The sequence below is a fragment of the Homalodisca vitripennis genome, chromosome 3 (genome assembly GCF_021130785.1).
Source record: "Homalodisca vitripennis isolate AUS2020 chromosome 3, UT_GWSS_2.1, whole genome shotgun sequence".
Classification (NCBI taxonomy): Eukaryota; Metazoa; Arthropoda; class Insecta; order Hemiptera; family Cicadellidae; genus Homalodisca; species Homalodisca vitripennis.
Genome location: NC_060209.1, coordinates 143,288,789 through 143,305,123, shown reverse-complemented (window position 1 = coordinate 143,305,123; position 16,335 = coordinate 143,288,789).

Sequence of the window (16,335 nt, the reverse complement as noted above, 5' to 3'; positions counted from 1 at the left end):
TAGTCATAGTTGGTATTGATCATAATATTAACCATCTTAAGTCATCTAATGAAGCTGTGGAGTTCCAAAACTTACTAAACAGTTTCAATATGTTACTGAGCCTACTCGAGGTAATGCTTACCTCGTTTCATTTTACCAATATTGGCAGATGGAACTATAGGGTTAGTATAAGCAAGGATCAAATAACCGAACACAAACACGAATTTCTTACTGTGCAATTTATGTTGCACGGTAACTTAAATTAAAATGTATATCTTCTAGAAGCTTTAATGATTCAGCCATTATTTTCAGATTCTCTCACAACCCAAGTTCCTGAGTGGTGACAGTGATTAATTTGATCATATTTCAGTGTCTTCTATCAATTATATAGAAATCTGTTACATTGCGCACTAATAGTGGAATTCATAACTATGATACAAGAAATAATGCAAATGTATTTATTACTATATTTAGGCTTGACAAGTGCTTAAAGCTTTTCCTGTTACAGTTATCAAATTTTTAATAGTGTACCATTACACATACAAAGATCTGCCTATATCAAACATCCCTTCTATAGTTGTGGAGAGTTTTTTGAGGCTGTTGCCAATTCATTTGTGGCCCAAGAAGAATATCCTACTAGCTATTTGTTTGGTGCTCACTGAGTTATGCTAATTGATAATGTATGCATGGTGTCTTCAGTGCTTGACTTTGACGTGAATGGTGTGCGCATCTTTAACTAATATTATTATTATTTATGCATGATTTTCCAAGTGCCTAAATTGCTTGAATTTTGAACTTGCATAGTGTCTAAATTAAATTTAGTTTTATATATTTGACTTAGCCTATTGTACAAGAATGTATATAGTGGCCAAATAAAGATCTTGTATCTTCATAAGAGTCAACTGTTTGAATGTACTGTTAGGGTATACAATGTAGAGTAGAACAGACGACTTTAATAATCCTCACACACAGTTGCGTAACTCCTCGGGGCTCGACCCCCATGGAGTCCTTTATGAAATTTAATAATACTCCCAAAAGGAATCCTTATCACAATATCTTCCAACACAACTTAACAATAGTCTATCACAGTCTTCTTTGAGACAATTGTCTCGTAATCATATGTAATCATTCAACACATTTATCAATACCCTATCACAGTCTTGTTTGCGATAATCTGTTTCAATCTCGTAGTAATGTGTAATCGATCAACAGTTAACTGTAGCCTATCAAAGCCTCGTTTGTGACACTTTGATTCAGTCACGTAATAATATGTTATCCGTCAATACAGTTAATGAGTTACCAATTTTTTAACATATTCAAGGATGCAAAAAGTTATTCACAATAAAAAACAAAGTTTTGTGTTTCGAGAAACCTAATTTAGATTTGTAGATAGATTTTAATCTATTGTATCATAAGGATTGGGTTTTTATTATAGTAACTATGTTTATTTTTTGTTTAAGAAAGAAAATTATATGTCGAAAAGTAATCCTGTATACAAAACAAGTTTCTAGAGTCTGGTACTACATCAGTCATTATAAAAAAACGGGCACATCCTTACAAAATTTACGATAGTTATATTTGCATAGTATCTTTATATATGCAAAGAGAGTAATACTTCATCTATACGCGATTAGCGATTAACCTCGAAATGAGACATAATAAGCTGAATAAATATTCATAATCGTAACATGTTAGTTTAGTTAGATTGTTTAGTTTAATAATCTGTAATTAAAATTGTTCACATCTTGTAGCTACGTACCGAAAATGATTCAAAGTACACCAAAGATATGATTCAAAGTACACCAAAGATATGATTCCTGGCGAAACATGATTTGAAACCATTTCTAATGTGGGTTAGTTGCAATAATCCGTTATTTGGCTGAACAAAAGAGTTTAAAAAACCACCCCCGACCAAAAGGTGCCCTATAGTGAAATAAAGAAAACACCATAATCAACTTTCATGCATATCTTATTACCTTTGTTTCAAATTCTGTATAGTAATAATGACTCGGTAATGGCTCTCTAACCAGTTCTTTCAAGATGGGGTCGGAACCACGCAGCTTATTTAAAAATTTATTTTTGAAAATCCGAGGCTGGCATTTATGAACATAAATATTGGAAAACGTTGTCGAATCCTTTGGGGTTTTAAACCTATTAATTTATTTGACATAAACAGTCCTTAATACTTTCACCTGAAGTTTTGTTTGCGTCCGTTTAAATTTACATTTTAAGAAATATCATGTATACAGTGCTTGATCAATAGTATTGTGCAGATAGTAAACATAATGTTGTTAGCTATCTTTTACAATACGCTGCGCCAGTATCAAAATTAAAATATTAATCTCATTGGAGGTACTTGTGTTTTATTAAACCTATACAATGTCGGCCACGTTAGTTTCAAAATTGGATCTTATTCGATCGGCCGCCATTGTGTATTGAATAAGCTTTTGAAGTGAGGTTTGCAGCATTGTGTTTTAATAATAAATACCTTTAAAATGGAATGAACATTGAGCTAAGATCGCATGTCAAAATTTCATGACAATCCCCACAGGATGTACCTCAATTTATTCGTGTGTTGGTTATTAAATAAAAAAGTAGTTAAGATAGTAGCCACATAACTTTGTAAACTTTATGTGTTATGGTGAAAATATTAAGCAGTTTCGAAAAAATTCACATTCCCTATATAATATTTACAGGTTAAAATCATTTTGCAAATAAAAATGAATTAAATGAGTTTAGTTTAAGAGAACACACCTGAATGGCAGCTGTAAAGGAGTGAAACTATCCACAGTAAAAAGGCTAGCTCAGCGCCAATAGTGCAGTCAGGAAGTTGTAGGACGATCCTCTTACATTTCTGTTCACTTCTCGCAGATCCCACCTGGATCCTTACATCTCTTTCTCAATATTTTATCTCATGCAGCAAAAATTATACAGCAAGTAATATTTTAACATTACTAATAAGTTTTTCATCATAACTTATCTACAAAAATACAAATTATGTAAAACATGTTCACTATTTCTATTTGGAAAGACTCATATTCGAGTTCGCTTTTTAGCAAAGCATAGTTCTAAATTATCTACTATTTCAATAATATAAGAAACTGTAATAATATTATAACATCACTGCAAAAAGCTTAATTGTAAAATGTAATTATTTCTCCAAAAACCAAATGTTAATTGTATTAAATGTTTTAGTTTATCTAGATTTGTGTAATGCACTTTCATATAAACAGAAATTTCAACACCACAATTTATATATTATAGTAATGTATAGTAATCATCTGTTAGCTATTTCTAATTTATGATTCAGGTATTTCAATAGTGTAATAGTAATATACTAATACCGCAATCGTATTCACAATAACAATAAGATCAAACTGTAAAATTTGAGAGGGCTGAGGTAATTTTGCTTTAGAAATTAGTCAGGATAGTAAAGTTTAGAAAATTTATGAGTTATGATACAGTTTATTAACTAAAATAAGGAATGAAAATCATATCAATATTAAAATAACATTTTGATATGAGTTAACTTTTAACACAAAGCTAACTAACCAAGTGATGATTTGTGCTCAAAGCTATAACTCGCCGTGGGTCACGCCTCTTCCCTGTCCCTGTCATGTGCTGAATGAATGTCTTACACGGGCGACACCAGATGGTAACGTAACTAATTGTTTGTAACATATGATTCAGACAAACCTCACTGGTCAAGTGAGAGTTACAGGTATTGATAATCTTATTGGCTCTTATAAAAAAGATTACTATAGTTATTATTACTAGGTTTTATTATGATTCCTAGCTAAATAAATTAATAAGCAATTAAATTTCTAGACATTATTTACTCCATAAGAATATGAGTCTCCTAAATCATATCTTCAGATCTAGGAAGAAGATTCCCTTGAAGTTACATCCTTTGATAGAATAAAAATCGACTAATAATAATATATTAATTTAGTATTTGAACATGTCTTTGCGTCTATACGTACAATATTTTGGTTAACAGTGGCGAATCCATCTACACAATTTCCTGTTGCCATAAGAACGCTAAATGTGATTAATATTTTAAATTTTATAGATGTATGCTGTATATGGTTCCTTTTTTTCCATAACAAATACAATAGAACTTATTTTAAAACAATTAAAATACAAATCAGATAACTAAAACTGTAAGTAGTGTTTGAATGTGTCTCAGCATGTTCCTGTTACAAATTTGAAATTTCCAGTACGCAGGAAGTGTTCGATAATTAATGTGTGAATGTTCTCGTGCATGAGTGAGCCAGCCCATACTATTTTTATTATAATAGGCCTTACTTAAATAGCTCGTTGTTAGTATTGTAATTCAATATGTATAATGTGAGATATAAATGTAATAAATTTAATGTTTCTCCATAATTATAAATGATTTCAAATGATATTTTTTATTATACCCTTGGCAGAAAACTAGATGGATAGACTGAAAATCACCACTTTCAACAAGTTGTTCTCTATATGTTTGGTTGGCACTAATTTCTGATTTATTTACAAGTGTAATGGTTGCTTTTCTGTACACCAACCTAAGAAAATATAAAATTAAGGGGAAATAATCAATTCATATTTTTAAGCTTTTTGAATACCGGTTGACGATCGATTTCTTTCCTAGGGGATGGTTTCTCTCTCGATTCACAAAAACCAGGTTGTATGCTACAACACAACTAATACATTGCAAACTGGATCTCAGTACCTGGACTAATAGGTTTATAATGTTTATTGTATTCATATCGTAACTAAAAAATCTATTTATTGAATAATTATAAATAAAACAATGTCGAATGCCTGTCAAAATAAATGTTGACGTCTTCTTTCTTTCCTATTTTTATAAATGCATTCCATGCAAAACGTCTTGGTAAATTCGGATATGAAAGCAAATAATACATAGATGTTTTATATTAGTAAAAACAAGGATACTTTAAAATTAAATAAAAAAACTAACTATCGTGTTTAAGTTTAGGTAAACTATCTCATCAAAAAGATAAAAATTAGGTTTTTTGTTATTAAAACGCATTAATTAACATTACACAGAGTTAAAAGTTAATTGTATTTTAATTTCCAAAAGTTTCATCGCTCTGTTTCAGTGTTCGTTGGTGTGTAAATTCGTGAAAATATTCTCTCTGGTAAGCGAAAATAATATTCCCCAGCGTTGAATCGTTAAATTTATCAGAAATGCTTGTAACCCTTTGACAACGGATTTCATTTAAGAAATGTATACTAATGATAATACGAATTTTCTTCAAAGAATTGTTAAATTAAACTCACACAGCTTTTAATTTAATGTAGGAACTCCAACTTTATTTTTTCTAATAAAAATCTGTGAAAAACTGTCATGTATGGTTTTGACTCAGTGGGTGTCACGATGAATCTAACGAAAGCCTTCGATTGTGTGATCAACATCTTATGTATTGTCTGAGGGGCTTTGCGCTGGGTTCCATGGCATTACAGTGGTTGAGCTCTTACCTACCTCAAAGAGAGCAGTGTGTCCAGGTCGAACGCACCCGTTCATCCTGGGCTCCAGTAAATGTTGTTGTCCTCCAGGGACCGATTCTGGTACTAACACTCTACAATTTGTATGTAAATAATTTGCCATTACCCCATAATACCCCATACATAATATTCTCCACAGCTTTATCCATATACCACTTATCAAATACAATTTATGATTGATTTATAATCGTCTTTTTAAAGATTACTCAGTATTTATATAAACAAAATATTTTATAATGTTCGTTTCAACAAAAACATTGTTCCTAGCATATTTTAAAAGTGTCACTTAAATTTATATATGTACGTGTGAAAATAAAAATAATATTTTATTTAAAATGTACATCAGTAACCGACAATGCAATCACACAACAATTAATGTAACCCGCATCCGGGCAAGCGGTGCGTTTTGTGGGTCGGGTGTTGGCAAGGGGGTTTGAGTGGACGAGGCTGCGGGTACAGAATATAACAACTAGCTGGAAATATTGACAGTTTTTTACTGTAGAAAATTGAACTTACTGCATAATAGTAACTTTCACATCGTTTGGGAATACTAAAAATGCTCCTGATTTTCTATACAAAGATTTCATCTGATATACACCCGTGAATCGGTGTGTTGATTATGGCAGATCCTCGGTCATAAATTCTGATTGGATTTCTCAACGCACTTTCTGAATAAATTCGTTTTGAACTGAAGAAGAGCTGATGAAATATTCTGAGATCACTGACAGTATACAAACAAACCCACATGGAGAACTGAATATATTATAGAATGCAAAGAGCTAACTTTAAAGCGGGTAATGCTCAGTTGAGTATTCAATTAGAGAAGTACAATTTAAATTTGATTATCTATTTCTGCCGTTGTAGTGAAAAAATATCTGGTCAATGTACCTTATGTATGTTTGATCAGGGTGCTTTTACACATCACACTCGCTACAAATGTTAAAACATTGAGTTTTTTCAAATGAGCGTTATTTTACTTTCATAAAATACTGAAAGGTCGCACTAACTGCAAGGTGCAATTTTATTCCAAAAGCAGCAAATTTTAATACATGGTGCACTCATAATGGCCCAGTCATAATTTTTGTGAAAACCTAAGATCATTACAAATAGTAGTCTAAAAAAGGTAAACTAGCTTATGTTTTCTTACTTAAGTACCGTTATTTAGTTTTATTTTATACAATACATATTTTCGCAACCCTATTACTCGTTACTGGTTAATATAAGTTACATCCGATGTCCTTGGAACAAAATTCTTGGCGGATTATTAACCTAATGGACACCCGTATTATTTTTTTCTCTTGTGAACTTTGTAGCTGCCGTTCCTGCTGCCGGAAGATCTCGTGCGCCTTGTGCGCGAGTTCAATATGTATTATATCAAATACAACTAAATAACGGTACACATACCTGTATATGAGATCTTTCTAGATATTTTTGCGGATAATAATATTTATTGATGAAGTAAAATTGCCACATTAATTTACATAAACATTTATTCATTCACTCAGGAATGCTAGGACAGTATTGGTTACTGGGAAATCTCCATTCCTGCACCGAATATCTACTATTCTTACAGTGGCTGGTGTGGTGTCCAGAAGCTTCAAGAGGTGCTCAGAAGTTACCCTCATGTAGGTTTGATCCAAAATGTGAGTGTTCCAGGAGCTTAATATCCGGCGGCAACTATTATATTATTGAGATCTGAATGGTATTATGAATTTTATTAATTAGCACCTCATGAATTTAGCAATATATTGGGGTAACCAGTCGTTGATGTTGGCTCTTTTTATGAATTACTTGTATTATATTGTTTGTGTTTTAAACGCAATAATAAGTAGTACTATTGTAGATTGTTTGTACAAGTCAGCTAGGTACGTAATTTAATCTACTCTTTTGAAACATTTTACTTTATATAGATCCAATGAAGAAATATAGTTTTGAGATTTTGGGATTGTTTTCTTTTTTTTTCAATATGACAAATACTGAAAAGTTTAAAACAAACCAGCGCCTATTTTGTATGATTATGATTTCGATGTGCTAATAACTTACTGAGTTGATACAGGCTTAAGAATAAGAATAGAATAAGAATATCTTTATTCATAAAAGTGTTACGTACATTATTTGTAAAAAACTTTGCTTTAACTTTTAGTTACTTCGACATTGAAACCTAGCTATGAAAAATTTAAAAATACAAACCGATTTTAACGATTTGTTTAAGACATCCACATTAATTAATAACAAAATTCCTATTATCTTTTTGACGTAATTGTCACAAGTACTGTATCACAACATTGTTGTAACCACGTCTTAAAACACATCATTTTGGAGGTGGTAGTAGGAATAAAAATCTATGAGTAGTAGGACGGGTATTCTAATTAATACACGTAAATAGTTCACATTCAATTTGGGATGTCGCGATTTCTGCAAGTTCTATAATTAAGTGGTCATTGTATCACTGATGAAGGATGGGGTTGTCTGAAATATATACATTGCTTTCATTAACAATGTTTGCGATATTTGTTTTGATTATTCTCAAACTATCATAATTACCTATTATAAGTAACAACACTAAAAATAATAAAAAGTACCACATCAATATATTTTAGCCTAGACTTGGTATGTTTTATTTGTATTATACGCTTAATTTATTAATCAAATTCTAGTATTATACGGCAATCGATTTCTCCTTGTTGGGAATTTTCAGACAGAAGATTTTATTATTATTTTTTGTTTTTAATTTAAGTATATCTGTATGATTAATGTTGTAATTTCATCAAGTGTTATCAATTTTAATTTTTATTTCCTAGATATTGTAAATATAGCCTACTACATGAAATTTACATATTCATTTAGGATAATCACTTTTAAAGATCAAAGAATGTGTACTTTTTTTAATACTATAGAAAATTCATTTTTATTCGCGTTTGAAATATTTGGAAACATATTGAGTTAAACCATTTTTATAAGGAATCTAAACAGATTTTCTTGATAGTACAAATTTAAATGAAATCTTGCGATGAAAACATAGCTTCTTCAGCTCATGTAGTAGTCAGATTTTTGTTGTTTGAATATTTGTGTTAATAATATCCATTGTCAAACTTAAAATATAAAAATTTAACAGCACTTTAAAGATGAGATACGTTTATTACATGTCTACTCGTATATACACGTTACTCATCATTTTAATTTAATATAATAAATAATACAATGATTTTTAAAGGAGAAATACTCAATTTCCCGAGCAGCTTCGCCATTATATAGGCTAATCATGAGTAAAATTCAGAAATGTTAATTGTAACCACATCTGTGTTTCATATTTGACATAATTAAGACGTTCATTAAATTGTCAGTTGAGAATTCATACATTGAAAGAACAGCTTTCCAGTTTTGTAATAAGTATCCAGCTATTACAAAACAATATATTCAGAATATTTTATGGGTATTGCCCAAGGTAAAAGAGTGGGTCGTGGATTTGGTCATAAATAATACAGTTTACGACTGGATTAGTCGAAAAATGTTTTATTCAGAGATTGGGCGTTACCTGCGTAAACAAATACAATAGCTCTTTCCTTGCGTGAGTTTCTGAATTTACTCCTAAGTTAATACTGCTTTATGGATGAAGATACAGATTTCACCTTACACTGAAAGTTATATCTTCAATTATGTGATTCATAAATAAACTGCTGTGCCTTGAATACCACAGTCTCGACGATAGGTTTTGTGAAGTATATTTTTCAGGAAGTAAGCCTCAGATCACAACCCAGTTATCTAGAACTTCATCTTTAGCTTGAAATATTGAAACACGCTGAAAAAATAAAAAGAAAGTCTGATCGTGAGTTCAGTTAAATATTGAACACAAATATAATTCTAATTTCCTAACTCAAAATTGTTTGTGGAGAATTCAGTCATTAATAAGTGATATACAGCAAGCCAAGCCAAACATGTACAGGAAAGGGAAGCGTTAGCTACAACTCACGGCGATATAACCCACAGAGGTGATTTGTGTGGCTAAACTCCCACGTGAGTTGATATTGAAGGAGGATTATCTGTGTACCACAAACGTCAGAAATAATAATGATGATATCGCCAGTGACCAATTCCTTTTTAGATTATTTCAAACGTAAAGTTATTGCACACATATTTATATTTATGAATGGTTACTAACTATTTATTAAAATCAATTTGAATTTTAAATGACAGATATCTATAAAATAAACTTTCTATCATTTTTTTACCTTAAAACTCTTATTTCGTACAATTACTTTTTTTCCTTTTACATCAATAAAAGCATATATTTAAAAATATCCAGCAATAAAATTATGCATTTCCGACTTTTTTTATATTTCTTACAACTACAGATTTATTTTGTGGTAAATGTTTGAGGAACATATTACTGTGCTAAAAACAAGATGTCAAAACAAAGATAATGTATTTAACTGAAATCACAATTCGAAATATACGAGTAGTTGTACAATTTCTATGAACCAATTTTTTATACACACTGACCACTTTGAAGAAATACATCAAAAGCTTTATAAAAAAGTTTTGTTCTAGTAAACCGTATTGACTTATTTTTATAATAACTATTAGTTTAATTTTAAATACAATGCACTTGGATCTTAATTTTAAAATAATTGATAAAAATAAAGAAAAGTTGTATTACAATGTAGTAATTTTATATGGAATTGTAATTTAATTTAAAATAGTACAGCAAACCTGAAAATTTAAATCTTTATTATCACCATTGGAGTGAATAAATTGATAATAAATGGTTGTACAGCAGCAATAATGTCAATATACCGCATCATTCCTGTAACAGCACACGGGGGAGACCTGTGACAGTGTTACGGTACAATAATCGTGGTTATCGAGAGCCGATACTCGGTGCAGCTGTATCCTTAATAGAAAGGTTCTTGTAAACCCATAATTTTAATTGACTTCAACCGACATAAAATTTGTTTTCTGCAACATCTTAGTGAATTAACATACTACATCGCAGTTTTCATGGAATTATTTACTCTTAATAAGTAGTATTTAGTAATTGCATTTTGTTAGACTATTAGTAGCACTGCTCAAAAGTAAAAAATAACAAGTATCAACAAATTATATTAGTTAAAATTATTATCTTTTATATTAAACAGAAAATTATCATTATTTCGATTATTTTTGTAAAACTCCATCGATTTATTACATTTCTGAGTTGCTCAGTGTTGATAAAGTTGTTAAATATATTTTCACATTTACAAGAACATGTTCTCTACACATCATCTGCGATTAAAATAAAAAATAACGAAGAATATATCACGCCTGCGAATGAAATACGAGGTTTATTTGTACAATACACACGTCAATAAAATAAATAGTTAATCTAATACATACAATAAATAGTTAATTTATTACATCTTATAACGTGTATGTAACAAAATAACGAATAATACAGCCTTTAAATATAAAATTAAATTGATTTGTTTACATTTCTAAACAAAACAAAAAGAGAGAACCAATTCAAGCTGAAGTAAGCAGTCTTAATATTACGCTAAGAAAAATCCGTTTTACTCAAATATACAAAGGATTTTACTGAATCTATAAATGTATGTAACACACTAATTGCATCATGTACTACTACAAAAGGTATTAACTCTTTTCATATATTCATATGAAATAGGTTTGAAGGAATTTGCATAAATCATTTAGAAGTAATCTGAAATACAGAGTGTTACAATTTTGTACCAATATAGTTATTAATATCCCTTTATTGTAACCTCCAGTTGACTGTAAAATAAACAGAATAAAGTTTTTTGTATTTTCAGAAAGCTACTGATTTGCGTCATGTAAATTTGATTATGATGAAAATCCAAATAATGCAAAATGCTTATATTTAAGTAATCTATGAAATTTTTAGGCATATATTGTAAAACAATATCCGATTCAAGACTATTTAGCAAAATTGTACTAACTTTTTAAATTTTTAGTCTTTTTTATTAAACAACACATTACGCATATGTCGTAATAATTTTTTTATTATCAATAAAACGGTAGAGCTTTTATTCTCTGCAGATTTTTTGAGAACAAATCTACATTACAAACGATTTGGTCCAGTAAATTGATGTATAATCGAAGATACCATATCATTATTCTAAGAAAATGATTTTTAATATTCTTATTATATTCTCATTTATCCAATATTATTAATTACTTAGGTATGATAATAAAATATCAATATCTTTATTCCGAAATCCCATCCACAAATACTCTTGAAAGTAATATAAATGAAATATATTTACTGTAAAGATAAGGAATATATTTTGACTACTGAACTAGTAACAGAACACGATGAACCACATAGTATACCAGTACTTCGTACATATTTGCATGAATAAATATCAGCTGTCGATTTCTGATGCATATAGTAACGACAACTAGCAGTATCCACATGTATAAATGGTAGTAGTGACGAATTCCAACCCTAATTGGTTAATTTAGGATATTACTGAATGAAAAAAATTTCGTTCATTCACACTGTGGGTGACATATTTACGGTAGTTGAAGGAATATAAACTGTGAGTCCAGGCAATAACGTGATTTAACGAACTATTCGCTCCGTAGTTACAATTTGAGGAAAGAAGAGAGATTTTATTTCAGGCATATAAACACAATTTCCAAATAAACCAAGGAAATTGGATGGTATAGCGAACAGGTATTAGGAAGTGGGAGGATATACTGTACTGTATCAGGTTTGCATATATGTATACCTTCTATACATGAATACCATGGGTACAAACACAAAGTAGCGTAAGTCTCCAGAAAAAGTAAATGACTATGACACTCCTAATATTTAGCAGGAAATTGCGGGCCACAGATGAAAACTAGTATATGTGAAATATATAAAAAACGTGTCGAGAATTAAAAAAAGTCTTAAAATTACTTAGAAAATAACAATAATAATAAAAGAATTATCCAAAAGAAAAAACAAAATTAAATGCCATATTGAGAAATGGTGGAACTTTTTAAAAGTTCGAAATACATATTTTTAAACAGCTATAAAAACAAGGGAAAGCACCTCGTTTAAGTTTGCTGCAATTTATATTTATATTTTCCAATATAAGAATGGTAGCCAATTAAAGAAAGCCATTATGTAAACGGTTATGTGTCGCTGTTGGCAACGAATTACATAGAAGACTAAGTCTTAACAACAGTATTTACTCCGTAAGAAAACTTGTAACTCAATGGTCTCACATGTTGAAATTATTTACTAAATTAATCCACAATACAGTTTTCTACTATTATTTTTAAATATTTATAATGAATTCATAACATAGCCGTATGTACATAAAAATCAGTTCAGATGCACTAGAGTGTTAATATAGGATAAAACACTGTTCATGAAGTAAATCCTTGCCTCAAGATTTGCTAACAAAAGATTCATCCTGAATAAGACTAAAATAGCAAGAGATCTTACATTTGAAAAATAATCACGACTCCATTCAAGCATATCTCGACAAGACGACGCTTTTGTCTGTGAACAGCCTCAGATTACTTCTTCACCATTAACCGCGAGTTCATCATCCAAACTGCACCCCTCACCCCTCACCATCCCTGTTTGCTTGGGGCATCTAGAGACATGCAATCTCAGGTGAGTCCAACTGCAAAACATGTACAGTCCAGGATTCATTAATATTTTCGTATGCAACAGAACTACATAGTATTTAATGTGACGTTTCTTTTGGTTTACATCGTTCTAATAATGCTTCTAATATGCTTCTATTGTAGCTAACACGTAAAACACTTTTAAACAATTTAGGATGTTTGATGAGCCTGAAAGTTCATTTTTTGAACAGTCATCTTGATTACTTCCTGAATCATTTAGCAGATGTTAGTGAGTAGCAAGGTGAGCGTATTCACCGGATTATTATATTTATGGAAAAACGCTACCAAAGCCTCTCGAACACCAATATGATGGGTGGACTACTGTTGGCCACTTCATTGAAGTCCAGCAAGCGTCTCATAGCAGAAAAAGTTACACATGGAGTTCCAAAGAAGAAAAGGAAAAGAAATATAAACCAAATCCAGTTGACTAGTGAAACCAATAATATCACATTATATCTCTGTTTTAAGTAGCCGACTGTAAATATAACCCATGATAATGATGTAACACAACATTTCAGTAATTTTACTATTTACCATGTACTTATAGGAGATTTTATACTAAAAAATAAAAAGCAAACTGCTCAAACAATAGAAGCTAGGGATGATACAAAAAGCTAAGGTCAGATTTGGGTTAATCACATACCAATCTATAATATCAGATTATACTAAAAAACGGTTTTCAAAAACTATTTTTTTGTTGGCCTGTGTTACGCACAACCTGGTTTTTTATACCGGTAGAGTAAGTTCCCTTAAGAAGGGGAAATTAATCCGGTCGCGCTAGTTTTGGGAAAGAAATGAGTGAGTGCCAAAAAGGTTAAAAGTATAATTTTTTTCTCAGATCATTTTGTTAGCATGCAGCCGCTAGATACTTAAGGAGAGCACGAGGGCAAAAATTAAAAAAAATTATTAAAAAAATGTTTTATAATTATACAACTTATAACGAGTAATTTGATATATAAAACATGATATAAAAACGTTTTAAAGTGTACATAATTAATTTTTGAAATCATTTGTGCAGTGGTTCAATACGCAAAATTTGCCAAGTGTGATTTGATACAGTACGCAGTTTATTTCTAAGTTGCTTTGGTTTTAGTTTTTGTAGTCCTGATCATAAAATATCTAAACTGGAGTGTCTGGGACATGTCCAGAAAAGAATGGGCACAAGATTGAGAAGACTAAAATCAGAAAACAGACGTATTTTTTTTTCTGGCGGTAAAGGCTTAGGTGGCAAGAATAGGCTATCTCAAGCTGTCATTGATCAACTCCAGACCTACTGTGGTTTAGGAATAAGAAGGAACACAGACAGTTTCGACAACATGGTGAAAGACATTTGGGCTTTGTACTTCCACAATATTTCAAGTGACAATGACCCACACCACGGTTTGTGTCCGAAAGGCGAGACAAGTTGGTGCGGATACCAAAAGGCAAATGCTTAAGGTGAGACTTACAGCCACAAAAATAGTATTCCTGTGGCTGTAATGGAATTTATAAAACCAGTTTTTAAAAGTCTATCTGACAAAGAACTGTTGCGGAAATGTATACACGGCAAGACATAAAATTCAAACGAAAGTGTGAACGCGGTTATTTGGTCTAGGCTACCCAAAACCGGCTTTGTTGGACTGAAAACACTAAATTTCGGAGTGTATGAAGCTGTGTCAGTGTTCAATAGTGGTAATGTAACTAAATGCAAGTTGTTTCAAAAACTGGAGATGAACATTGGAAAGTTTACTGTTCTTAGCATGAAACAAATGGACCAACACCGCATCAAAACATCGGAGCGTAACTCCTTAGATTTCAAAAAGCAAGCGAGGCAAAAGAAAAGACAAGTGAAGAGAAAGCTGGAAGATAAGAAAGAAGACCCTGATGACCCAAGACATGGAGCTGACCAATTTTAGGTACGTTAAACTAAAGTTTTTGCTTACAATTTTATGTATTCATCATTTTTTGCCGTTTCCCGAAAAACAGGTTTTTTAAACTTTGAACGCAGATTCCTCAGGAACTACTGCATTTATTTCAACCATATTTTTACCACAATTCACCAACGTACTAATGCACACTTTAACACAGGGAAATATAGATTTCTCTAATAGTTCAAAAGAAAAATAATTAAATAGTTTTTTAAATTTAAAAAAATGTATTATAATATTAAAAATTTTAATAAAATATATTAATAGATATTCTTTTAAATCCATGTGTTAAAAGTGTACTTTAACATGTCTAGAATCCCTGGTAAAAATTTGGTTTAATTATCGTTAATGGTGTTTGAGAAAGCTGTGCTCAAAACATGCAAAATTAACATGGGAAAGATACAACATTCGTGCTCCTCTTAAATAAATCAGTATCAGTTTAATACACATCCTAAAGTGGCCCTAATGTAGCCATAGTGGAATTTAAATATATTTCTCTAGTTGTAAGACAGTTATATACCTATTATATAATATATGCCTTATAGTCCGTGTTAAGTGTATCAATTTAGAGAAAATTTATCTGGGAAATATATTATCCTTCTATATTTTCGCACTCGATATTCTCCCATTTTAACTTCCAACAAAGCTAGTATGGCTTTATGTATGACGGTTTTATTTCTTAGGAAAAATTTCTCTACTTATTTCAGGAAATCCCAAAATTACTATTTTGTTCTTTGCAAGTTGGCTCTCGGTTGTTAGATTATAACGGATTTTAAAACTTTCAAGTCGTTTGGTAAAGTTTACTCAGCAGCCACATTGAAAATCATAAATTTAGAAAGGTAGTGAAAATTCCTGCATAATAACATATAATGAATCTGGTTACTACAGTTCATAAACCAAAGACAAAATTTGTGACATGAGGGCATCCCAGGTAACTAGCCAGATTTGGATTATTTCTTAATTGTTTCGTAATAAAACCAAACATTCCAAAACTCTCTTATTCTGGATTACAATCCATCCTAATTTGTTAGTTCTTACTAGTTTAGCAAGAACTACAGGTAATATTTACAGGTTTAAGGTTTACAGGTTTAACGTTTATGCAACTACGATAAAAATCAACTAAGTTTGTTAATTCACTTCGAGTTTATGGATCATTAAAACAGCAAGATTTATGCTAATGCTAGTTTTAAGATCAAATATAAATCACGCACCAAGCAGAATATTAAAATATACATAATTTACAATTTTGTAGTGCAACACTAGATCAATATGGTGTGTAGTAAATATATTGTAG